This window comes from Haliotis cracherodii, unplaced genomic scaffold, assembly GCF_022045235.1.
Source record: "Haliotis cracherodii isolate W230 unplaced genomic scaffold, xgHalCrac1.p SCAF_5, whole genome shotgun sequence".
NCBI lineage: Eukaryota > Metazoa > Mollusca > Gastropoda > Lepetellida > Haliotidae > Haliotis > Haliotis cracherodii.
Window position 1 is genome coordinate 17,641,032 of NW_027266308.1, and position 26,570 is coordinate 17,667,601.

At 39.3% G+C, this 26,570-nt stretch overlaps 1 long non-coding RNA gene across 3 annotated transcripts; it reads left to right on the forward strand.

The window, feature by feature from the left end:
• Positions 1-4,926: 4,926 nt before the first annotated feature.
• LOC139442929 (uncharacterized) lies at positions 4,927-26,485 on the forward strand. Of its 3 annotated transcripts, none has more exons than XR_011651706.1 (4): positions 4,927-5,905; positions 23,604-23,780; positions 25,793-25,853; positions 26,205-26,485. It is a non-coding gene; the product is annotated as an uncharacterized lncRNA (long non-coding RNA). The 3 variants fall into 3 exon arrangements; XR_011651708.1 differs by having other exon boundaries at positions 23,666-23,780; XR_011651707.1 differs by lacking the exon at positions 25,793-25,853.
• Positions 26,486-26,570: the final 85 nt, after the last annotated feature.

A 26,570-nucleotide genomic window follows, 5' to 3' on the forward strand; every position in this document is an offset into this window, starting at 1 on the left:
TTGATTATGGCTCCATCGTCTATGGTGGAGCCTGTAAAAGTAATTTAAAAAAACTTGATACTATCCATCACCAAGGACTGAGGCTTTGCCTTGGAGCCTTTCGCCCTTCTCCTATTCCAAGTCTGTCTGTTGAGGCGGATGAGCCTTCTCTTAAACAACGCCGTCTGAAACTATCTTTACAATACATCACTAAATTATATTCCAATCAGTGAAATCCAGCCTTTAATTGCGTATTTAATCCTCTTTACGACGATATTTACAATAAGAAAACATCTCTTGTTCCACCACTAGGAATAAGAATTAAATCAGTCGTTTCTGCTGCGAACATTAACTTTCAGAATATAGCTCCCACAAATCTTTTTTCATCGCCTCCTTGGCAGATGGTAAGACCAACTGTAGACCTCACATTAACTAGATTAAAAAATCTGATACAAATCCAGTTATTTATAAACACGAATACAATCAATTAAGAAACACTTATGACACATATAAATCTATATTTACAGATGGATCCAAGGATGGTGGCGCAGTTGATAGTGCCACCATCATTGGATCCAGAACAGTATCTTCACGATTATCCGCTAATAGTTCCATATTCACAGCAGAAGCGCACGCAATTTTAACAGCACTAAAATATATCAAGAAGAAATCCAAATATAAAGACTTCATTATTTTTTCAGATTCACTTTCGTGCCTTCAGGCTATTAAAAATATGTCATGTAAACATCCATTTTTAATTGAAAATCTTGTGTTATCTAATGATCTTGCGACTGGCCAATATGACATCGTTTTTTGTTGGTTACCAAGCCATGCTGGGATTGTTGGTAACACACTGGCTGATGCTGCCGCAAAAGCAGCACTCAACAAATCTGTGACACCACTTCTTTTACCATACAGTGATTATAAACCTGTCATTTGATCTTACATCAGAGATCTAATGCAGGAGAAGTGGGACACCCAAGTGGGTATAAATACATTACATGCAATAAAAGCAAATATCGGTTATACCTACTTGGGTTGTCAGTCCAGATTTGAAGAGGTCATTTTAAGACGATGTCGTATTGGCCATTCACGTTACACTCATGAATATATTTTAAAAGGTGAGGATCCTCCATTCTGCATCCCTTGTGATGAAAGAATCACGGTCAAGCATGTCCTGCTTGACTGCATTGATTTTTCCATCACAAGGGATAAATATTTCAAAGTATCATGTATCAAGGATCTTTTTTATCAGGTAAGTAGTCATTTAATCATTGTTTTTTTAAAGGAAATCGATTTGCTACATAAATTTTGATTGTTATATTTTGTAAATAAATAAATAACTTTTATAATTGGTAGAATTATTCAGTAACTGAGATTGTGAGTGGCTATATCCTCGAAGGGGGTTAAAGTAGTGTAAAATTATTGTCCCCTGAGAGGGTTTGTAAGACCACCTCTTTCAAAGTATGTTTATTTCTGCTCGTTTTTAGACGTAGTATATGTGTTCATTTATTCGGGATCTCCTCACTTTGCCACCACCTATTGTTCCCAGTATGAAAATCAGTCTGGCATGCTAATTGGTTAAACAATAGAAGTCACCATGGGTCATCTCAAAATTTTGATATATGATATGCACAAAAATTTCATCATTTTATTATATATAGCACTTCATATCACAGCATTAAATAACATTACATTTAGCATTTTGATACATTCATACACATATTTACAGTGTATTTCATTATTTCATTATTTTATTCTATATAGCACTTCATATCATAGCATTAAATAACATTACATTTAGCATTTTGATACATTCATACACATATTTACAGTCCAATGAGATGTGACACTGAATCGGCATACTCAATGGTTGTTCTGGTGCCAGCTAAAAGAAAGTCTTTTCTCTTTGAAGACGGTGGTCTAGTTCTCTGTATTTCTTCTTACGTGGAGGCTGACGTCCACCTCCTCGGAGTGGGCTGATGATCATTTCAGTATTGGATTGTTCTTTCTGGATGATGTTGATGAACTTGTTGGGGTGGGAATGTCTAGTTTTATTCATTTTGGCATGCCAGCCCTAAACGTGATTAGTTGTTCTGGCACCGTCGTTGTTGAAGTGGTTCCACATGGATCGGCCAGGAACCTCCACCCAAGTTTCTGTCATGTAATCTGCAAACTGGAGGATGGCAGGGTTGAATAAGTCGGCATCTTGAAGAGCGTTTAGCCACACATCGTCAATGTCACAAAGTCTCAGGAGAGGCAGGACACAGGCGCGGCGAACAAGAAGATTCACAGCAGGATCTGAAGAGAAACTGGTTTGTAGACCAAACCGTTGGACATTTGGACGTTGATGGTAGCCGGGCATGTTGATAAGCAACACTTCCAGTGACTGCTGGTACCTCTGGTCCTCTTCACACGATACTTATAACCTTGATACACAAGGCTTCTGCCACCACGACTGTTGGGAATGAACTGAATATCCACATGTGCATTTGCCATTTTGCAGTGAATGAACTTACTTACTTACTTACTTACTTTGGAGATTTAACGTGCGCTTTCCGACTGATGCGTATTTCGCACACGGGCCCGGCCAGGCCATTTAATGTGTTTCCGAAAGGGGCGAAGGTGGCCTGTGCAACCCTAAGAGGGGGCTTTAGGGGTTGCTTATATATAATTTGGGAATTTTGAGATTTGGAATAGATGCCGATGGGGTTGGGGAGGAGAACTAAGGGAGCTGGGTATGGTGGATGTTTGTTTGTTTATGTGATTTTGATTTGGTAGGTTATTATGTTTTTAGATGCGTTTTATTAGTTCCGTTTTGATTAAGAATACGAAGTTTTCTAGTTTATTTTGTGGGTTTAGTATTGCTTCTAGAGTGAGAGCCTTGTTTAGATTGAGGGTGGTTTGTAATGCGGTTCGATGTGTTTGGTAGTGTGTGCAGTGGATGAGTGCGTGTTCTGGGGTTTCTAGTTGTTTGCAATGTGGGCAGTTACCTGTAGTGTGTTTTTTTACTTTTTTTAGGTGGTTATTTAGGTTGGTGTGTCCTGTTTGGAGTTTAGTGATTACTCTGTCGATTTTTTTTGATGGATGGAGAATTTTTGGTTTGGTTAGTGGTTTGCTGAGCACTTTTTTGATTTGGCTATTTGAGTTTAGATAAAGGTTATGCCATTTTTTGGTGATTTTTTGCTTGTTTACACTTTTAATTTCTGATTTTGAGATGGGTAAGTTTAAGCTTATTTCTGGGATTTTGAGGGATAGTTTAGCTGCTTTATCGGCGTTTTCATTACCGTATATTCCTACGTGGGCGGGGATCCACAAGAAGGTTATTTGTTTGCCTGCCTTAGTGAGGTCGTTGGAGCTTTTAAGTATTTGATTTATTAATTTAGGTCGGTTTTTGGTATTTTTGTTTTGGAGGGCTTGCAGTCCACTTAGGGAGTCAGTAAGTATTAGGATTTTTTGGTGTTTTTTGGATTCTTGATTATGGAGGGTTGAGGCCATGCCCATTAGTTCTGCCGTGAATATTGATTGGTTATTTGGGAGTCGGAAGGATTGTGTGGTTTTAGTTGGTTGTGTGGTATGGACTCCGAAACCCGTGTGTTTGGAGGTCGGATCTGAGGATCCGTCCGTGTAAATGTGACACCAATTTGGCCAATTTTCGTGTATGTATGCTAGTGTGGTAGATTTAGCTATGTTTGGGTCGGTTTGTTTATTTATTTGGCTAGCTAGTGTTGTGTCTATTTTGGGTATTTTAAGTTTAGGGGTGAAGATATTTGATTGTTTGCAGTTTTGTTTAAGATTTTTAATTTGGTGTTCATTGAGGTAGTTTGTTATTCTTTGGGATATTGGGGTAAGTAAGGGGTGTTTACGAGCTAGAGCTTGGTTTTTAGGGCTGATGTTTTGGTTTATTAAGTTTTGGATGAGAGGGTTTGATTGGGACGCGGCCCAGAAATTTAAGCTTAGCTGTTCCCTGCGTAGACTTAGTGGCATCTCTCCTGTTAAGGCCTGAAGTGAGGTGTAGGAGGTGCCATGTTGGGTGCGTGTAATTAGTTTGAGAGCCTGATATTGTATTGAGTCAAGTTTTTTAGACAGAGAGTTGTTTAGGGTGTTGTATATGGCGCAGCCGTAGTGAATGAACTGACTTACTTACTTACTTACTTTGGAGATTTAACGTGCGCTTTCCGACTGATGCGTATTTTGCACACGGGTCCGGCCAGTCCATTTAATGTGTTTCCGAAAGGGGCGAGGGTGGTCTGTGCAACCCAAGAGGGGGCTTTAGGGGTTGCTTATATAGAATTTGGGAATTTTGAGATTTGGAATAGATGCCGATGGGGTTGGGGAGGAGAACTAAGGGAGCTGGGTATGGTGGATGATTGTTTGTTTATGTGATTTTGATTTGGTAGGTTATTATGGTTTTAGATGCGTTTTATTAGTTCCGTTTTGATTAAGAATACGCCTAAGGCCTTGAAGTTTTCTAGTTTATTTTGTGGGTTTAGTATTTCTTCTAGAGTGAGAGCCTTGTTTAGATTGAGGGTGGTTTGTAATGCGGTTCGATGTGTTAGGTAGTGTGTGCAGTGGATGAGTGCGTGTTCTGGGGTTTCTGGTTGTTTGCAGTGTGGGCAGTTACCTGTAGTGTGTTTTTTAAATTTTTTTAGGTGGTTATTTAGGTTGGTGTGTCCTGTTTGGAGTTTAGTGATTACTCTGTCGATTTTTTTTGATGGATGGAGAATTTTTGGTTTGGTTAGTGGTTTGCTGAGCACTCTTTTGATTTGGCTATTTGAGTTTAGATATAGGTTATGCCATTTTTTGGTGATTTTTTGTTTGTTTACACTTTTAATTTCTGATTTTGAGATGGGTAAGTTTAAGCTTATTTCTGGGATTTTGAGGGATAGTTTAGCTGCTTTATCGGCGTTTTCATTACCGTATATTCCTACGTGGGCGGGTATCCACAAGAAGGTTATTTGTTTGCCTGCTTTTGTTAGGTCGTTGGAGCTTTTAAGTATTTGATTTATTAATTTAGGTCGGTTTTTGGTATTTATGTTTTGTAGGGCTTGTAGTCCACTTAGGGAGTCAGTAAGTATTAGGATTTTTTGGTGGTTTTTGGATTCTTGATTGTGGAGGGCTGAGGCCATGCCCATTAGTTCTGCCGTGAATATTGATTGGTTATTTGGGAGTCGGAAGGATTGTGTGGTTTTAGTTGGTTGTGTGGTATGGACTCCGAAACCCGTGTGTTTGGAGGTCGGATCTGAGGATCCGTCCGTGTAAATGTGACACCAATATGGCCAATTTTTGTGTATGTATGCTAGTGTGGTAGTTTTAGCTATGTTTGGGTCGGTTTGTTTATTTATTTGGCTAGCTAGTGTTGTGTCTATTTTGGGTATTTTAAGTTTAGGGGTGAAGATATTTGATTGTTTGCAGTTTTGTTTAAGATTTTTAATTTGGTGTTCATTTAGGAATGAACTGAAAATTAACCTTCTTATATAGCAGGATCTACAAACTGAACGTTGATCGTTAATCAGTAATTAATCAACAAATAAGAAAATTCGCTCACCAATATTGCCAGTGAACACTTTTGACATTAATTGAGGGGGTGAACTCAGTTCAGTATTTGGTGACTTTGATATGGCCCCCATGCTTGTATAAACACTGCGACTGTTAATCCCTGGTGGCCTGGTGGCAAAGTGAGGATAAACCATTTATTCTGGCTAGATTTGTCATTAATTATTCACATACTCTTAAAATCACTCTCACCGTTTGTTTGTTTGTTGTTTAACGCCGAACCTAGCAATATTCCAGCTATAGGACAGCGGTCTGTAAATAATCGAGTCTTGGCCAGACAATCAGTTGCAGTTTGTACCCCAAGCGAGCAACACTTCCCAAGCCAGCACAGAGCATTGCCTGATAGCCAGCCAAGGAAACTCCATCATCGGTAATTATCACGTTATCCTTTCATCCTTATTCACATACTCTTATTAAATCACTCTCACCGAATTAATCACAAAACCCCTAAATCCTTAAAAATAACAACACTCAACTCTTATAAATAACAAACACCTTATCCTCCCCCATCTCCCTAACACAGCTTGCACTCATTTCTACTCACTACCCACGCCCCCCACTCAAACACACCCTTTGACCCAACTCCTAAAAACAAAAAAAACCCTAATCCCCCCTTCTCTTTAACACAACGCACGCTCTTTCCTACTCACCACCCACGCCCACCACTCACATACCTCCACTCTTTCGACTAAATATCTCCTAATCCCCGCTTTCCACTTGTCTCACCTAATCCCAGCCTTCCAGGAACAAAATAAATCTTTAATAATAATTAATCCATTTCCCAAACCCCCCTACTAAAACCACTTCACCACCACTCCCACTTCACCACCACTCACCACAACACACGCTCTCCAACTCTCCAAAACAACACCCAAACAACATGACTGACACCCGCAACGCCACACTCGCAGACATTCCAGCTCCTTACTCACCCACGCCTGCGGAAAACCAAGAACCAAAATTCCATTACAATAAAGCTAACTGGGACCAATTCCAAGATATCTGCAACGAAGCTAACTTAAACGAAATAGAAAATAATGATCCAGAAACCTATTGTAAAAACCTAACAGACTATATAATAAACGCAGCCAAAACCTCCATCCCCTTCAAAACATCTAAGACAGGCAAACCGACGGTACCATGGTGGAATGAGGAAATAGAACAGACTAGACGAAAACGTAAATCAGCCTTCAATAAAGCAAAACGCGACTGCAAATATTTAAACATAGCCCACGAACTAAACCACCAGGTTCAAAAACTAGTCCAAATAGCCAAAAGTAGAGACTGGAAAAACTTCTGCGAAGGTATAAATAACCGTACAGATGCCAGAATGGTCTGGCGCAAAATCCACGCCATCAGAGGCTTAAAACGACATTAAAAAAACCCTAACATTGACAACTCAACCAACCCCGCCCAAAAAGCAAATAATCTCGCCAACCACTTTTCGGCGGTTAGCAGTAACACCAACTTCAGTAAAAAATTCCAAGATAAACTTAAAACAGAAAACAAACCCACAAAAGAACCAAACAATAACAATCTAGAAATAAATCAACCCTACACAATGGAGGAGCTCCTCTACGTAATCCAAAACAGGAAAAAGGGCACAGCCCCAGGATTAGACCTAACTTCTTACCAAATAATTAAAAAACTCCCCCTAAAACTACTCCAGGCACTACTCAAACTATACAATCTCATCTACCTAAACGGACAGGTTCCTACTCCCTGGAAACAGGCCCTAGTCATACCAATCCCTAAACCTAATAAACCAGCTAATCAAGCTTACTCATATAGACCAATATCCCTAACTTCAAACTTATGTAAAGTAATGGAATCAATGGCTAAAAATAGATTACAACATTACTTAACCCAAAATAACAACATAAACCCAGATCAAAGCGGTTTCACTCCTGGCCGCTCAACCCTAGATAACCTCGCCCGACTAGAACAAGATATTAAGACAGGACAACTAAATAAACAATATACCACAGGCATCTTCTTGGACTTCTCTAAAGCTTTCGACATGGTATGGCACGATGGGCTAATACAAAAACTTTAAAAAATAGGACTCAAAGGTCAGATAATAAACTACATCCAGGACTTCCTAAACAATCGTAAAATAACCGTGGGTATAGACCAAACTCTATCGGACCAATGTCCCCTAGAAAATGGTACTCCACAGGGCAGTATCCTCAGCCCCACCCTCTTCAATATAATGATAAACCATCTATTCGAGGGCCTATCCCCTAAAGTAAACACATCAAAATTCGCGGATGATGGAGCCATCTGGATCCGCACTAAAAGCATGAACATGGTCCAAAATTTACTCCAAAAATCTCTTAATAAAATACAACAATGGGCTGACAAATGGGGCTTCTCCCTTAACTCAGAAAAAACAACAGGAATAGTATTCAAACATAAAAACATGAAACCCGCCTCCCCAATCCTCCAGCTAAACAATCAAACAATCAAATTTCAAAAACAAACCAAATTCTTAGGACTTATTTTCGATGAACATCTCACCTGGGATGCTCACATCCAAAACCTAACAACTAAATGCAGTAAAGACCTAAACACCCTAAGATGCCTAACTGGCTCTAACTGGGGAGCATCCAAAGATACTCTCCTCTCTCTCTACATATCACTAATTAGATCAAAACTAGACTACGGCTGCGCCATATACAACACCCTAAACAACTCTCTATCTAAAAAACTTGACTCAATACAATATCAGGCTCTCAAACTAATTACACGCACCCAACATGGCACCTCCTACACCTCACTTCAGGCCTTAACAGGAGAAATGCCACTAAGTCTACGCAGGGAACAGCTAAGCTTAAATTTCTGGGCCGCGTCCCAATTAAACCCTCTCATCCAAAACTTAATAAACCAAAACGTCAGCCCCAAAAACCAAGCTCTAGCTCGTAAACACCCCTTACTTACCCCAATATCCCAAAGAATAACAAACTACCTAAATGAACACCAAATTAAAAATCTTAAACAAAACTGCAAACAATCAAATATCTTCACCCCTAAACTTAAAATACCCAAAATAGACACAACACTAGCTAGCCAAATAAATAAACAAACCGACCCAAAAATAGCTAAAACTACCACACTAGCATACTTACACGAAAATTGGCCAAATTGGTGTCACATTTACACGGACGGATCCTCAAATCCGACCTCCAAACACACAGGTTTCGGAGTCCATACCACACAACCAACTAAAACCACACAATCCTTCCGACTCCCAAATAACCAATCAATATTCACGGAAGAACTAATGGGCATGGCCTCAGCCCTCCATAATCAAGAATAAAAAAAACACCAAAAAATCCTAATACTTACCGACTCCCTAAGTGGACTGCAAGCCCTCCAAAACAAAAATACCAAAAACCGACCTAAATTAATAAATCAAATACTTAAAAGCTCCAACGACCTAACTAAGGCAGGCAAACAAATAACCTTCTTGTGGATACCCGCCCACGTAGGAATATACGGTAATGAAAACGCCGATAAAGCAGCTAAACTATCCCTCAAAATCCCAGAAATAAGCTTAAACTTACCCATCTCAAAATCAGAAATTAAAAGTGTAAACAAACAAAAAATCACAAAAAAATGGCATAACCTATATCTAAACTCAAATAGCCAAATCAAAAAAGTGCTCAGCAAACCACTAACCAAACCAAAAATTCTCCATCCATCCAAAAAAATCGACAGAGTAATCACTAAACTCCAAACAGGACACACCAACCTAAATAACCACCTAAAAAAATTTAAAAAACACACTACAGGTAACTGCCCACACTGCAAACAACCAGAAACCCCAGAACACGCACTCATCCACTGCACACACTACCTAACACATCGAACCGCATTACAAACCACCCTCAATCTAAACAAGGCTCTCACTCTAGAAGAAATACTAAACCCACAAAATAAACTAGAAAACTTCAAGGCCTTAGGCGTATTCTTAATAAAAACGGAACTAATAAAACGCATCTAAAAACACAATAACCTACCAAATCAAAATCACATAAACAAACAAACATCCACCATACCCAGCTCCCTTAGTTCTCCTCCCCAATCCCATCGGCATCTATTCCAAATCTCAAAATTCCCAAATTCTATATAAGCAACCCCTAAAACCCCCCTCTTAGGTTGCACAGACCACCTTCGCCCCTTTCGGAAACACATTAAATGGCCTGGCCGGGCCCGTGTGCGAAATACGCATCAGTCGGAAAGCGCACGTTAAATCTCCAAAGTAAGTAAGTAAGTAAGGAAGCGCACAACACTTCCGGGAGGTCACTCGAAAACATCGTCCCGACCGAGTATGGCGAAAACACGACACACACAACCCCCACCAAACCAGCTAACTCGCCACCTCAAAACACCAAAAAACGCAAACTCGACACATCCACTCCACCTCTATCGCCCACACCCTCCCCGGCCGCCTTCCTCACCACCTTCGCCCTCTACTTCTTCTCAGCAGGCTCAGGCACCACTCTCTCACTAGAACTTTCGGAAGATAAAATAGGACTTTGGTTTAAAAGAGAAAAAATAAATTACAACAATATTAAAAAAGCCAACAAAGGATACCAGATAATCTTCCCTAACCGAGAATCTTACAACGCAGCAAATAAAATAACTCAAATATTCCACGTCACGGTAATCAAACAAACACCTAATTGGCAACAATATACACGAGGCGTAATTAGGGTTAACCCAAGGGAAACAACTGAGGACTTACAATTATACTCTCTAGAAGCTAACATAAACCAAGACCAAAACCCTCAACCCCTAATCACCAGCACGCGTAGAATAACCTCAACAAGAAACGGAAAAACGGTCTCAACCTCCATTGTCATAATCAACTTCAAAAAGACCGCTAGATTCCCTGAAGCCCCCAAACACATATCCTTCGGAGCCCACACCAACTTAGAAGTCAAACCCTAAATAAAGCAGGTTAAGCAATGTTCAAAGTGCCTCAAATACAACCACACTGCCTCCCAATGCACATACCGTAAAACTAAATGTAAAAAATGCGCAAAAACAGACTACACAGGCACATGCACACCCTGGTGCATCCACTGCAAATCCACCCAACACACTTCACTTTCAAACCAATGCCGACACAGACACACACCCACCCAGCAGGCCAACAAACACATAAACATAGACACGGCTAAAATCCAAACACGAAAATTTGCAACACCTGCATCTAAACCACTCCTCCCTACACCACACCCAAACACCATCCCACAAACAAACACCCCACCCATAACTGACAGCTCTGTCTGGGGCCCCTACCAAGAAACCGCACCCACCTCACACACACAAGCAGCCACTCAACCAACCACGAACCCTCCCACATCTCACATAGCCAAAACATCAACCCCCGCATGCAAAACAAACCACAAAACAACACGACACTCATCCAAGCACCCTACAGCCCACATGGCCACAACACTCCCCCTCAAGCAAGCACAACAACAAAACAACACAAACACTAAGAAATCATCAGCTACACCCATCCCGCAAACACCTACACAACCCTCCACATCACATGCCTCCCCCATGGAAACTCAAACAGCTAACCCTAATCTAACCGATGACGAAGATTTCTCCACTACTGAGGAAACAATAGAAACTACTCCAACTAAAACAAACCAAACTTCCCAACAAGACAACATCCAAAACCTAAATAACCTCACCTTACTCCTAGCATACATGCAAAGTCAAAACTCCCCAAAAGTTAGCATGAAATCATTCCACAAAGTAGCTTTCAATCTAAACTTAACCAATCTACCCTTCTTCCTCTTTAACCTCCGTCTAAAAGAAGTCACCGAATAAACTAAAAACTAAAAACTAAATCACCAATCACCCGAACCCAATAATGGAAGGACTAAATATTTTTCAGTGGAACGCCAACGGACTCACCTCCCACGGCCATGAACTAAAAACTAAATTTAAACTAAATAAAGGCCCTCACATTGCTTGTATCCAGGAAACCAAATTCTCAAAAACATCCAAATTTACACTACCTAACTACAACTCAGTTAGAACTGACAGAGCAAAACCCAAAACAAGAAGAGCCGCAGGGAAGATATAAATTACGAAGAAATAAAAATAGACACGCCAAACCTAGAAGCCAACGGCATTAAAATCACATTAAATAACCGAAACATAAACATAATAAATATTTACCACTGGGCGGAACAAAAAGTCCAACCTGAGGATCTAAACAAAATACTCCGAATAAGCGATAAATCTACTATATTCCTAGGAGACTTTAACGCTCACCATCCTACATGGAGCATAGATGATAAAATAGATAATCATGGCAAATTAATCTCCGAATGAATAGAAACAAACGATCTAGTACTCCTAAATAGCAACCAACCCACGAGGTACGATAAGATAAACCAAAAAATGTCGGCTATCGACTTAACCATATGCACCGCAGATCTAGCTCAAAGTACTCAATGGGAAGTGCACGACGTCCCGCTAGGTAGTGACCACTTCCCCATAAACATAACTATAAGAAATACAAACGTACCAATCCAAACAGAAAACCAAGAATCAAAATTCCATTACAATAAAGCTAACTGGGACCAATTCCAAGATATCTGCAACGAAGCTAACTTAAACGAAATAGAAAATAATGATCCAGAAACCTATTGTAAAAACCTAACAGACTATATAATAAACGCAGCCAAAACCTCCATCCCCTTCAAAACATCTAAAACAGACAAACCGACCGTACCATGGTGGAATGAGGAAATAGAACAGACTAGACGAAAACGTAAATCAGCCTTCAATAAAGCAAAACGCGACTACAAACATCTAAAGTTAGCCCACGAACTAAACCACCAGGTTCAAAAACTAGTCCAAATAGCCAAAAGTAGAGACTGGAAAAAATTCTGCGAAGGTATAAATTACCGTACAGATGCCAAAACGGTCTGGCGCAAAATCCACGCCATTAGAGGTTTAAAACGACATAAAAAAAACACCTAGCATTAACAACTCAACCAACCCCGCCCAAAAAGCAAATAATCTCGCTAACCACTTTTCGGCCGTCAGCAGTAACTCCAACTTCAGCCAAAAATTCCAAGAAAAACTTAAAACAGAAAACAAACCCACAAAAGAACCAAACAATAACAAGCTGGAAATAAACCAACCCTACACACTGGAGGAGCTCCTCTACGTAATCCAAAACAGGAAAAAGGGCACAGCCCCAGGATTAGACCTAACTCCTTACCAAATAATTAAAAAACTCCCCCTAAAACTACTCCAGGCACTACTCAAACTATACAATCTCATCTACCTAAACGGACAGGTTCCTACTCCCTGGAAACAGGCCCTAGTCATACCAATCCCTAAACCTAATAAACCAGCTAATCAAGCTAACTCATATAGACCAATATCCCTAACTTCAAACTTATGTAAAGTAATGGAATCAATGGCTAAAAATAGATTACAACATTACTTAACCCCCCAAAAAATCATAAACCCAGATCAAAGCGGTTTCACTCCTGGCCGCTCAACCCTAGATAACCTCGCCCGACTAGAGCAAGATATTAAGACAGGACAACTAAATAAACAATATACCACAGGCATCTTCTTAGACTTCTCTAAAGCTTTCCACATGGTATGGCACGATGGGCTAATACAAAAACTTAAAAAAATAGGACTCAAAGGTCAGATAATAAACTACATCCAGGACTTCCTAAACAATCGTAAAATAACCGTGGGTATAGACCAAACACTATCGGACCAATGTCCCCTAGAAAATGGCACTCCCCAGGGCAGTATCCTCAGCCCCACCCTCTTCAATATAATGATAAACCATCTATTCGAGGGCCTATCCCCTAAAGTAAACACATCGAAATTCGCGGACGACGGAGCCCTCTGGATCCGCACTAAAAGCATTAAAATGGCCCAAAATTTACTCCAAAAATCTCTTAATAAAATACAACAATGGGCTGACAAATGGGGCTTCTCCCTTAACTCAGAAAAAACAACAGGAATAGTATTCAAACGTAATGAAATACACAAAATAATATTTCAAAACAACCAAATTATATTCAATATTGGACAGATATTGTTATTATTTCTCTTCATCTTGTCTCAGAATTACACACTAAAAGATGCAAAGAAAGCTCTATTGGTATAGAACTATCAGGATAATCGTATCCGGTTGAACCAACAGCTAGCTAGGTACTTGGCATGGGTTTAATTTTATACATTTTACAATTCCTGGAGAAATAAAGTGAACAGTTTAATATCTTGTGATCACAATATTGAAAAAAGAATGAACCCATTGATTATATAATGCAAAACAAGAGGAATAATTGTTTGTGGCTAACACGCACCTGGCGAATCGTTAGCTATCATGGCTCTGTGTATCAAACGACAATTATTATATTTTTAAATTCCAAGACCAAGACAATTTCAGAAATGTGTGCATATCTTTTTACGAAAAATATTATCCATTTTGTCAAAGTAACATAGAACTATTCATTTTTAGCTATAAAATAAAATGAAACAGCTATTCAAAGACATTGGTTATATGAACTTATGATATTGACTATTACACATCCCAAGAAATACGTACATGCTGCAGTTACCTTTACGCTTCATCTTGTAACACTTGTCCAAAGGAAAGAAATATCGTATTCGACACTAAAAACCTATCAATTGTTATACATGTATAAACAATGTTCAAACAAACAGGAGATTATCAAAGATTCGTTCATACATGTGTTGTAGCCATTATATGTGCATATGTGTCCCAGATAACATAATGACACAGGCTAGGGTGTGAGGTCTGATTATTTATTCTGTCGTGATAAAACGACACCCCGGTGAATCCCACTGGGGTGTATTTGGGTGGTCACAATCCCTTGTAAATAGATTAAATCCCTCGTGAAAACCTTTATATAAGTATATGCTTTCTTCCAGTCCAGTGCACAGTGAGGTAGTAATGCCAAGTGCAGGGTGAAAACAAAGGGGTTTGAAAGTGGGACACAGAGATTTAAAGCTAGCCAATCCAGAGGACACCTGGGCTTACACTCTGATTGACCACCAAGCAGTTGACTGACCCACTAAGAAAAACATGACATTAGAATAGGGCTTTAATGATAATACTTGACTAACAACTACTTAAGTATGCAGCCTGAAATGAGAAATACAATAAATAATTCTTGATTACTGCAATATCTGAAATATACAAAATACCATTATTGACAACATACATAGTAAATTAAAAGCTAATTAATAAAACATGATTAATATATACAGAACTACTATCTACCACACACTTCCCCCCCCTGGGACTAAATGATGTCCTCATCATTTGCCTGAGATAAGGTGAAGTAGAGTGTCTTGAACTTGTCCAGGATCACTCGTCAGAATACCACTGAGCATCAATGAAGTGAGGTAGTCTGCTCTGGACTTCCAATCAGGTTTTGGTACAGCTGCTGACATCACATATTCACCACTGGTCATCCACTGTGGTTTAGTCCTGGAACGACTGGATGTCCTGGGACATGGTACTGGTGGTGTGACCAATCTCTCTTGAGGTACGCTAACATCTTGCGCTATCCCTGGTTCTGAAGGTAAATTTAGAACTTCAGATGTTTCGTCCTCCTGTGATGTCTGTGCTGTGTCAGATGTATCATTGTTGGAACTATCCACCGCTGAAGATGCACCCACATCCTGCTCCAAATCTAGAGCAACTTCCTGTGACTGGTCCTCTGCATCTTCATCATCAGCAGTACTATCTATATCTGCCTCTACCTCAGCTGGCCTATCAACTACATCTGCAGCTGAAACTGACGGTTCTGATGAAGAGATGGGGACAAGTACAAAGTCATCATCTTCACTCTCTGCGGTGGTGTTTTGATCATTATCAGTTGATGCTGTCTCTCTCATAGTAGGCTGCAGACGTGGGCTAGACCTCCTTTTCCGTGGTTTGGGTACAGGAACAGATGTTTCTGGTCTAGGAAGAGAACCAATGGGCTGTAACAGATTCCTATGAAGAGTCTTCTTCCTGCCCCCTCCGTTTTCCTTTTCAACAACATACACTGGTATGGAAGGGTTTGGTTGGCTGGTGACAATGTAAATGTCATCTTCCCACTTGTCAGCTAGTTTGTGACGACCGTCAAAAGCTACTACTTTAACAAGGACACGGTGACCCACATCTAATACAGCTGCTCTTGCACTCTGATCGTAGTAGGACTTCTGCTGGGATTGAGACTGTTTGGCTTGTCTAGTAGCTATCTCATAGGCATTACGCAGCTTTTCCTGAAAGGTCTTGGTATACTTGAGAATTGATCTCGTGGTGACAGGTTCTATGTCTAGTCCAAAGGCCAGATCTATAGGAAGTCTGGGATGACGACCGAACATGAGATAGAAAGGAGAGTGTCCAGTAGATTCATGTCGTGTGCAGTTGTACGCATGCACTAGTGGTGCAACATGGGTCTTCCAATCCTTCTTGGCTTCAGGTTCAAGTGTTCCAAGCATATTGCACAATGTCCTATTAAACCTCTCGCACATTCCATTACCCATGGGATGATAAGGTGTTGTGGAGGACTTATCGATCTTTAGAATCTGACAGAGCTCAGTCATCACCTTGCCCACAAAGTTAGCTCCCTTGTCCGAATGAATCCTTTTGGGCAAACCATAATGGACTACAAAGTTGTTGAAGAACAGCTCTGCTGTGGTTCTTGCTGAAGTGTTTTTTGATGGATATGCCTGTGCATAACGAGTAAAATGATCTGTTATCACAAGAACATATTGCTGACCACCTGTAGAGGGTTCCAATGTCAAAAAATCCATGCACACTAGTTCAAGAGATGTTACGATACTAACCAGAGGTGCACGAACTGAGGTGGAGGACTTGCGCTTCATGCATCTGCCACAAGATTGTATGTGAATCTCAACATCCTTGGTCATACCAGGCCAGTAGAACCTTTCCTTGAGGAGAGAAACTGTCCTGTCTCTGCCTGGGTGTCCTATATTTTCGTGAAGACTTCGTAAAGCTGCTGCTCGACACCGTGAAGGGAGAACAAGTCGCTTCTGTTCAGTTCCATGCTGTTGAACAATACGGTAGAGAACATCCTTCTGGATTTTGAAGTGGTCGTAGTTCTTCAACAATATTGTCATCTCTGAGTTCCCTATATATGACCTTCTGTCAGGCTTGATCCTGTTCTCCAGTCCCTCAATGATGGTTGCAAGACAAGAGTCTCTAGCTTGCGCACGTCTCCAATCACTGGCATTCATGTTACACTGATCTTCGTCTACATTGATTTCCGTCTCTCCTGTTACATCTGTGGACATACAGAGACTTTCTACCAAGCTGTTTACATTGATCATTCCACAGATAGCACGAACTGAATCTGCTGTGATTTGATCAACCTCAGTATTGGCTTCTTCAGTGGGCAGCCGGGATAGAGTGTCTGCATCCACGTTCTCTTTTCCTGGTCTATATCTGATGCTAAAGTTGTAGCTTGCCAAGGCTGCCAACCAGCGATGACCCGTAGCATCAAGTCGAGCTGTAGTTAGTACGTATGTGAGCGGATTATTATCTGTCACTACAGTAAAGTCATTACCATACAGGTAGTCGTGGAACTTATCAGAGATAGCCCACTTCAGACACAAGAACTCTAATTTATGTGCTGAGTAGTTTCTCTCTGAACGGTTCAAACTCCTACTGGCGTAAGCAATGACCTTTAGGTGACCTTCTTGTTCCTGGTACAGTACTGCACCGAGACCTTGGGTACTGGCATCAGTATGAAGTTCAAAAGGCTTCAAGAAATCAACGTAACCAAGCACTGGCGGTGTTGATAACTTTATCCTCAACTCATTGAAAGCTCCATCCTGCAAAACACCCCATGTCCATTCCTGTTTGGTCAGCTTCTGAGCTCTTGACTTCTTGGAAGCAGTCTTTGGCAGTAGTTCAGATAAAGGCTTTGAAATCTTTGAAAAGTCCTTGACAAATTTTCGATAATAGCCTGCAAACCCCAGGAATTGTCGAACTTGTTCTGGTGTAGTTGGCGTAGGCCATTGACGAATCTTGTCAATCTTCTCAGGATCTGCTTCAATGCCATCAGCTGAAACAATGTACCCGACGTATTTGACCTTTCTCTTGAAAAACTTGCATTTCTTGGGAGCTAGCTTAAGTCCACATTCCTGCAGCCGCTGGAACACAAGCTTAAGCCTCTCGACATGCTCCTCATATGTCCTGGAGAAAATGATCAAGTCATCAATATAGATCATACATATATTCAAGTGCAGACCTTCTAAGCACTTCTCCATCAGTCGTTGATAAGTAGCTGGAGCATTGGATAAGCCGAAGGGCATCCGGTTATACTCAAAAAACCCTAAAGGACCTACTGTAAATGCGGTTCTTTGCTTATGATCTTCCTCCACCTCTACCTGATGGTAGCCGCTCTTCATGTCAAGGACAGAAAAGTAGGTCATACCACCTAAACAGTCAAGCATTTCTTCGATTCTGGGGAGTGCATAGGAATCTTTGATGGTTCGGCGGTTCAGCTGCCTGAAGTCTATACACATCCTGAGTTTTCCATATTTCTTCTTAGCAAGGACTACATTGGATGCCCATGGGCTGTGTGAGTGTCTTATTACACCTGCAGATAGCAACTCCTGTAAATGACTTCTAACTTCATCAAACATAGCTGGTGGAATACGACGATGTCTCTGCTTAAAGGGCGTGTGGTCATAGAGCTCAATCCGATACCGAACTTGTGTTGAGTGACCCAAGTCATCATCTGCCTTGGAAAAGATGTCCTTGAATTTGAGTATGGTGTCTAATCCTTCCTCAATCTGATCACGTGTTAGGCCCTCCTTATCCCTCTCTATCTGATCAATCAATGTGTCAGAGTCTACGGGACGACCAGGTGGTAGATCTTGAATTGTGACCGGTTGCAGCTCACATAAAATAGCCCGAGTCGGAATGACGACAGCCTTGGTAGTGACATTTGAGATGTGCACTTCAATGGTATCCTGTCCTTGAGGGTTGTATTGGATGATAGTTGGGGCAATGTCAAGATCATGTGGTACTGCAGAACTGATGGTTGGTTGTAGCAATGCACATACCTGAGGATATGCTAACCCTCTGCTCAGTTGACCCTTGATGACTGTGGTGCTATTACTAGGGATTACAACACTTTTATGTTCTGCATTCCTAACCAAAGCAAGTTTCCCATGGTTTCTCTCCAATTCCTTTTCATGTAATACAATACTTCTGAATGCTAAGTACCAGGGGGTATGCAAATTGGCCTTCTGTAAAAACCTTTCTCCATTTTGGTTTCGGCATGTTTCAAGAAAATGTGATAACACATTTGTGCCCAGTAAAACTGGCACCTTTGCATTGTATCTGGTGTCAGATACCACAAGAAACAGACAAGATACAGAGTCCTCATTAACACCACCTCCAGGAGTCCTAACTGTAACCTCGATAATTCCCTGATATTGGAGTTGCTCACCACCAGCACATTCAATATCAAGCAACTTATCCAAAGACACTAATGGGATATGAGAAAGATGATTCTCATAAAAAGATTGAGAAAGTATTGATACAGTGGCTCCAGTATCAAGAAGGGCGCACACTGGAATGTCCTCAATGTAAACTTCAACTTCATTAGAAGTTCCTACTAATCCTTGAGGCAGTAGCCTGTGTGTGGGGCGTTGAGAATTGCCTAATGGTAGCCCCTCCCCATAGGCACGGGCAAGTTTAAAGGGCGCCTCTGATGATCCAATCAGACACGACACGACAACCATAGGCTAAATGGCCTGGATATCCACATCTGTAGCAAATAGGTGTGTTTCCTTGAGGTTGTGTGTTATTCCACTGTGACGTGATACGTCCACCTGTCGGCTGAGACTGCTGTGGGCTGGGGGGCTGATACAGTGGTGCAGCCGCACCCTGTGGGGCATCCCCTGACTGTGCACCCCTCAAAGTAACCTTTTGTCCACACTCTCTACGTCTGGGATCTCTGCCTCTTCCCCTCCATGAACCACTCTGGTGTTGTCTGTCCTCATAGCTTGGTGGATTGGGATGTATAAATGACGGACACTGATATACCTGAGCAGACATCTGTGTCTGTTGTTCTTTCATCTCTGAAATTTCTGCTTTCAATTCTTTCATCATGTCCTTTAGTTCCGAAAGGTCTCTTTCTTTGGCAGTCTCAGTTGTCGAGGCCATCTTCACAGTTGCAGACTTGGGCCTGATCTTGGGTGTCCCATGGTTCAGATCAAACTCAAGTTCACGGAGGCATAGTCTTAATTCATCAAAATTGGATATAGCATCGTATTTGTATCTAGCTAGACTCTTAAGCGATGTGTGTAGACCATCCCAAAGTCTTGACCTTAGCATATCATCCTGTTCTTCTTGTGAGATGTGCTTCAGTTCAGTAAGCTGGAACAATAACCTCTCCAACCTACAACTCCAGGTTGCCACGTCCTCGTCATCATGCTGACTGGTACTGTAGAACTCTGATAACAAGGAGGAACAACTCCGTAATGTTCCAAAAGCACTCTTAAATTTGGACAACAACTCTGCAATAGATGCCTTATGACCTAATTTCATGGAAACCAAAGCTGCTTCTCCTTTAAGTGATTTGCGAAGGGCTTGCAATATTACCTCGGGGCTGTATGTCTTACTCTCCATGAGGCAATCCACCTCATATCTCCAAAGATCATACTCTGTATCTTTCCCATGTTCTCCACTGAAGAGTGGTAATCTGGGGAAATGCTGGTAAGACACTGATGTCGGATGGCTATGACTTGTTTGCGGCTGTGAGGTATCAGACGAGTCTTCCATCTTTATAGCAATACCTTCCTCCTGAGACATTCCATGTATCCAATGCTTTAAATCCTCTGGAGTATCATCTTTAGGTGTCATCCCCATCTTTCTAAACAGTTTCACCATGTTACCCAACTCCTCCTTACTGAGTTCCATATTGGACAGAGTGGATATAATCGCGGACAAATGTTCTAAGAAGAGTTTATATTAACAAGTGTCACTAAGACGAAAAAAACTAAAGTGCAATATGGCGCCAGCGCTGTTGTCACCTTTGTGACTAAGTATGTATGTGACGATGAAAGAAGCAAATTGACAAGAATGTGATTATAGCTAAAAAGAAGGCATTATGAGCTGAAAACGAAATGAAGGGCAGTAAAGCAGACTTGATATAACCAAGTGAAGCAGCAAAGTCATCTGAGTTGATCACCTGGAAAAGAATATGAACATGTCTAACTACCAATTAATACTAAAGTATGGGGTAGGTGGGTTCAATCACATAAAATGAGTGAGTGAGATCAAAGCAAACTAAGCTGGCTTGACGACACTAATGACAATATAAGTGGGACACGACCAGAACCACCTGTTATACCATCTTGGTGCATAGATGTGTGCAAGGTGCCGTGAGTGCAGGGTGTTGATAAATATATGTAGTGAGTCAGTCACAGAGTCATTCTGGGTTTATGGATAACCTGTTTTGGTTTGGTTAATGCATAATGCCTAAGATGAATGCCTACACACTTTATTAATTAAGCAAGTATTTAAATCTTATCTAAGCATTATGTAAACACAAAGCACACCACTCATACACATCACAATGAAATACCATGCATCACTAATGCATGTGTATCCGGGTACATGTAGTCAACACTAATAAATAAAGAAATACAGTTTACAGTGACCTTCAGGGTAAGACTCAACAAACTGACACACCTAACTGAGTCAGTAATGGCACCATGGTTGAATATACAAAAGAAAAAAAATGTGTTGCAACACAGGAATAACACTGCAGTGTACAATCAGTAACAAAGTATGACAGGGAACACCATTTGAATTTTCAAAGAAATATAAGATGCATCTTCTGTAGAGTATAACACAATTATGACTGTTTGCTGACAATAGAACAAATGCGCATTTGATGAGACAGAGCTAAAGCAATTGCTTCATAGCTAGCTTTGGAAACGAGTCCATGTTTGTGTGAATCTTGGACAAGTTGATAACATTCTGCACCCAAATAGTTCATAATTACCACGTATTCACATGGGTATGCAGTCCATTACTGGATCACTGGGATGGTCACTGGATCACGGGAATTGTCACTCCACCCAACATCAGTCGTCAACAGATTCTCACTGGGGGCTCCATTGTTGTAGCTATTATATGTGCATATGTGTCCCAGATAACATAATGACACAGGCTAGGGTGTGAGGTCTGATTATTTATTCTGTCGTGATAAAACGACACCCCGGTGAATCCCACTGGGGTGTATTTGGGTGGTCACAATCCCTTGTAAATAGATTAAATCCCTCGTGAAAACCTTTATATAAGTATATGCTTTCTTCCAGTCCAGTGCACAGTGAGGTAGTAATGCCAAGTGCAGGGTGAAAACAAAGGGGTTTGAAAGTGGGACACAGAGATTTAAAGCTAGCCAATCCAGAGGACGCCTGGGCTTACACTCTGATTGACCACCAAGCAGTTGACTGACCCACTAAGAAAAACATGACATTAGAATAGGGCTTTAATGATAATACTTGACTAACAACTACTTAAGTATGCAGCCTGAAATGAGAAATACAATAAATAATTCTTGATTACTGCAATATCTGAAATATACAAAATACCATTATTGACAACATACATAGTAAATTAAAAGCTAATTAATAAAACATGATTAATATATACAGAACTACTATCTACCACACATGTTGTGGCTTATATTTGCGTATGATATCATTTTGAACATTAACAAATATCCAAAGGAAAATTAATTGTGTGAAAAAATGTATAAAACATATGCAAAATCTACATCATAACTGAAACTGTAAACAGCATGATACAATGATCGTGTGCACTCTCATTCAAGGACCTTCACCTCAAAGAAATTACCAAATATGTACAACAATGTTGACGTATGACATCACTACCTGTGACCGACTTTTACAAAATGGCGTGTTCACTGTCAACAGTACGCGGGATTTTACGAGAGGACTTTCGTTGATTCAGGGATCGCATATACATAAATGTGCCATAAATGTGACATGTAAGTAGTCAGAAACATTCTGACAATCTACGTACTGTTATTTGTTCTTATAATCTTCATCGAAAAGAACCGAAATAGGCAGAAATTCCGATAAATACCGTTGTCGTTGTGCGTGATTTTGCGTCAGTCATGGCGTCACACAGAACGGTAACTTTGACAATTTCTGTTGAAAATATCAAATCATTGCAATGTATCTATTTTAAATACCCTAATTTTTCATACTATTCTCTTCCCGTGCATATTCTGAAAATGTTGAGCCAATGTCTTGAAAGATTAGACGAATGGATAGCTCTAAATTGGAGAAAATGCTACACTGTGTAAAATCTGTATTTTGCTTTGTTTACATTTCAAACAAGTGCAGTTTTTCGAGCACAGCGTTCGTTTTCACACCTGACATATTTTGCTTGATTTCATCCAGCCACTTTGTATTGGTGACAAAGACCATTGGTCATTTGATTCTAAAATGTATGAGGAATTCAAGGATGTGTGTATGGCAGCTAAGTTTGATATATACATGATGTTACAGGCGCCTCATAACCGGTGTACCTCAAACGTGATTTTGTAAACACTAGCCAATATGGCGGAAAGTTCACTTCGGCGTTCGTGTTTGCGTATTTTCCAAAACATTCGAAACGATTCTCGTGTTATCGGAGACGTTTTTGAATGATCATTGGTGATTTCATAAAATACAGATACCCGTGATCACTAACATACTATTTTTGAAATTCATTTCTCCGAGTAAATATCCTAAATTTTGATTTCAAAACATGCTGTAAATAACCCCGTGAGTGGTGATTTAGTAATGTGTAAAAATTGGCGACATTAACGATGTGCCTAATTTTCAGAGGTCATTTTCAATAATTGTGCTTGGACTAAAATGGCAGTGGATGATATCACAGAACAGGGAATTTCCCACCTTATTCAAAACTGTGACGTGTATTTGTGTGGGTGATGTATTTTGAATTTTATTCGACTTCAAAGCGAGGGTTGTAGAGGAAGGACATATTGACCTTTTTCACACTTCGCTACTTCCGGTTTGAAAGCGAGGCTTGGAGAGCAGAAGGTGAAGGCTGGATAGCACATGAAACACACGGAGATGTCAACAAGGCACGCAATCGGGACAAACTGTGACAATTTAACCATCCCGGTACATTTATCGTAAGTATTGAACATTATTCTTATTGACAAACTATTCTACTGTTATCTGGTCTCCTTACCGATATAAATTTGAGTCTGGCCGTTCTGTTAAGATTTCAATTTAAAATATCCATGACCACCTAACTCCCAGTGCAGTTTATGGTAGCTGAACAGACTTAATACAAATGCTACTGAAATCTTGTAAAGAATAATTCATTGTTTACACACCATTAAACTATTTATTGTGAGTTTAAATAAATTTGCGGGTTGTATTTGAAGTCGAAATGTTCACCTTTTGACCATATCTAGATATATGTCAGAAACTAACTTAATTGATATAGGCCTATGTTGATATAATGTATCAAATTGAAACCTACTGAGAATTTACAATCGTAACAAATCAGAATTTTGCATCAGTTGCGTATTTGATGTAAATTGTAATGGACTCAAATGCATTCCAATAAAATATTAGACCTCTAGATCTACTTGTGCTGTTGTGATTGTGAACAGTTGTTATTTTGATTGTCAATGTTGTCAGATTAGATAGAAGAGGTGTAATATTTCAACTGAATTATTACATAAAGGATGTGTAAATATTTGAAGTAAAGTACAGTTTGATCTGCAATTTTGGTAACAATTAATATTTCTACCAAAATGATATTTACTTTACTGTACCAATTGAATCATGTCATGAAATGAACAAAAACCCAACTAATTAATGTCCAGTAAATGTTCAATCAACATGTGATCTTTATATAATTTACAGAAACAGATCTTTAACAGTTTGTATTCAAATATTTCAAATGCATAAATTGATATTGACATTACTAAAAACTTAAATTATAAACAGAATTATTTTTAATTCCCATGCGTATTGCAATCATAACTCATTAATTCCCTTTGTTTAATTGTGAAACCCATCTGGTTTTATGTCCACAAACATGTTTTGAAACTTTTAAAACAAAAGGATTTCTTTTGTGCAAGCAATTGCCATGTATTTACTATTATTTATCATATCAATTTATATGTAAGAATATAGTTTACTGTGTCATTTTGCAATAATTATATTGTTATGATGTAATATTTTACTATTGTTAACAATCTTTAGAACTTTAGTTTATTTCAATCAAGTCAAGTGGTGTGATTATTTTGATATTTTTTTATAATTCAATCAAAACGAGAAAAATAAAAAAATATAAATACATAGAAGAAATTTGTTTTCCTTGTCAAATAACGATGATAGCATGAATTTATCTCATGCTCCTTGTATAGCATGCTCCTTGTGAAAATTCATTCCATTTCTTCTTCGAATGTACCTTATATGATGATTTTGGGGAGACATTACTGACAGCTATCGATAATCTTGGAGGACAAAAAACTCTACATAGTATTCTTTTTGGTGATCCAAACTTAGATGTTTTCCTGAATACAAAAATATTCTTGTCTGTACACAAATATATAGAAACGACTAACAGATTCAGTAGCTAGCATAGTATTGTTTCCAAACTGTTAATCATTAATATTGTTAAATCTATATTCAACACTAAAATGTATAATATTAGGATATGTATGAGATGCACACTGTCTTCACTTTCAAGCACATTGTACATATCCTTCATATGAGCACTGTATATATATTGTGCACTATGTTTCCACAATGTGAAGTTTCAACTGTAAATTGTTCATTTTCATTATGCAATATTATGTATAACTGTATATAGGGAGAAGGCGGTAATAAGTGCTGCCCTTGTGCCCAATCCCTTTGTCTTTTTGGACAATAAAATATGTTTAATAATATCTCATCTTGTTATCTGACAAAGTTAATATTTTCAAGTCAAGATATCAACTTTAGTAAACCACATGAAGAGATAAACATTGCATTTGACAAAATAAATTCAAGTCTTATATTTTCTTTGTGATCTTCATGACCTTACTCAGAAAACCATAGTGTCAATGAGGCAGACTGACTGTAGGTGTGACAAAACGTGATATTTCACCTGATTTTAATAAAAATCTTATTTATTTCACTCTAGCGCAAGTATGTTTTCAGCATGGTCAGACTAAACAAAGTATTTCATGATTAAATACATACAGGTAATACAAATATCAAAACGTGTTTCATTAAAACAAGAGTGAATTTCTGTGTGACATTGATATAAAGAGCTGTAGTACACTGTCATTAAATTGATGCATCTGTTGAGTTTACTGTTTACAAAGAATATACTGTTTGAGTTTTAGACATATCAGATGAATTGATGCCTTCAAGATTGTTCTTAAGTAGCAAATGTTACACACTGTGATTAATTTTCCTTAAACTTCTCTATTTGAGAAGAATGTTGTTTTCTAAATAAGCAATATTTTGAGAGAAGGTGAATAAGCATTGTTTATAAAAAATGTTATTGAAGTAGGAATATTATTACAATATTATTGAATTATTCATTTCAGGCCAGTGAGTCACCACAATGAAGTACTAGTATCCGGTGATGGATGTCTGGAGGAGCTTTCCGCTGACAGTAACACAATGGTTACAATGTGCGTCCTGTCAAAGGACGAGGAAGTGAAAAGCCTTATTCACTCACAAAACAACATGGCCAATATTTATCAGACACTTAAAAAGCACATTGTACCATTTGTTTACAAGCAAGAAAATTATTTTCTCCTGGAATTTAATTAGGTGCTTTTGACTGACAAAGACACCCAATCCATTTTAAGTTTTGAAAAATTATATTCTGAGAAATAAAGATATGAAAATTTTAGTTTGTTTTTCTTTGTTAAATATGAGAAATCCAGATTGTTCCATCAACATAATTT